General features: G+C 42.7%; 1 long non-coding RNA gene across 1 annotated transcript; it reads left to right on the forward strand.

Moving 5' to 3' along the window:
• Positions 1-386: 386 nt before the first annotated feature.
• On the forward strand, positions 387-879 carry LOC307162530. Its single transcript, XR_013821936.1, has 3 exons — positions 387-481; positions 572-621; positions 709-879. It is a non-coding gene; the product is annotated as an uncharacterized lncRNA (long non-coding RNA).
• The last annotated feature ends 873 nt before the right edge of the window (positions 880-1,752 follow it).

The raw sequence follows: 1,752 nt of genomic DNA on the forward strand, positions 1-1,752 counted from the left end.
TTATCATTGAACGAAATAGATTTGAATATAAAAATATATACGGCTGCTTGACCAAATCAATGCTAAGACTTTTGAAGAATGAGCATACTACTGCTTCCTTAAATGCTTAAATGTATTCTCACTGAATAAAAAATAAAGTATTTTAAATAATCCCCAAAAAGTAATTTGTGTGCTGTCTTTTTGTCCAGTAACCGTATAAAAAAGCAACTTTAATGAAATGGCAGCTGTCATGATAAGAGTTGTAACACCTGAACCTAATAATTGAGTATTACATGTTCCCATGACAACTGATTGTCAGGAAACAATTGGTAAACAATTGGTAAATGCCAATTGCTGGTACTATAAAGAGTCCCTTCAGGAAACACTAATATGTGTTGGAAGTCAAGTATGTTTTTTTATATGAATTTTTACTGGTGTTGTTGAAGTGGTAGTTGTTGTATTTTTGTTTGGCCATGGAGGGTTCCACTAGCCGACTCTTAAGGTATGATGATAAATTGTAGTATTTGGCATTTGTTAACTAGTGGCACTCATCTAATATGTTTTTTTCATTTTTTTTTTTTTTCATCTACAGTTTTTCTTTAGCACTTCTCAGTCTTTGTGTCTGTGACCATTTTGGAAGTGGTAAGGTTTATCCAGGCAAGTTCTATAATTCATGTTTGCTAGCATGTCTGTTTGATTCTTTCTTTTCCCTTTTCTATTTTCTTCTAGTTGGTGGCTTTGTCAGGAGTGGTTATCCTGTATACAATGAGGCTGGTTTCCCCAAGCAGGATGTGAAGCCACGAAGTTCCTACAGCTGGTATGGTGCTGATGTATCAAATCCCATCAGTCCTCAGAGATCAAGGAGTAACACTTACAGTGCTGCACAAGTTAAGGGTGTATATAGCTATAGTCCTCAAAATGGCTCTTCTGTTTTTGGACCAGTGACTAATGTATATAAGCCTGGTTCTGACTCTGATGCTAGTAGTCAACTTCAAGGATCTCTGATATCTTCAGCTGGTAGTGGCAGTCTCGTTTCTGGTTCTGTGACCACTGCAATGGGTGCAAGTATGCACATTGAGTCTCTACCTGAGCCAACACAGCTCAACTATGAAACTGTAGTACAGTCTAGTAATGAGTCTGTGGTGTCTAGTAGCCAGCAAATATTGCAGAACAGCTCCCAGTCCAGTGGCCAAATAGTGGAAGTCAGCTACCAGTCTGCAGTGCAGCCCATTGTCAAGCCTCAGAGAAATGGACTTCAAGTTGTTTCCAAGTTATTTTCTGGTAACAGGCCAGTCCAGATTTCAAGTTCTAACTTTTTGGTCAAGCCTTTGCAGCAGAGAAATGAGTCCTCACAACCCAGCTATCAGTTAGGGCAAGCCAGCTTTGGATATAGACTTGTGCCATTACTGAGTGGCCAGCAACTAGTGCAGTCACACTATGGTTCCACAGTTCAGCCTAGTGGAGTGCAGCTAGCACAGGCAAGATACCGACTTGGGGCCCGGCCCAGCCTCCAACAATCATCTCAAGCCAGCAGCCAGAACTCCGAACAAGCTGTCTCGCAATCTGTGGACCAGTCCAGTGGCCTGCAATCAGCCCAAGCCAGCTCTCAGTCTGTGGGCCAGTCTGGCATCCAACAACCAGCCCAAGCCAGCTCTCAGTCTGTGGAAACATCAGGTAGCCTGCTGTCAGCCCAAGCCAGCTCACAGTCTGTGGACCAGTCTGGCATCCAACAACCAGCCCAAGCCAGCTCTCAGTCTGTCCTGCCGTCAGCAC

This window comes from Squalius cephalus (assembly GCF_949319135.1).
Source record: "Squalius cephalus genome assembly, chromosome: 8".
NCBI lineage: Eukaryota > Metazoa > Chordata > Actinopteri > Cypriniformes > Leuciscidae > Squalius > Squalius cephalus.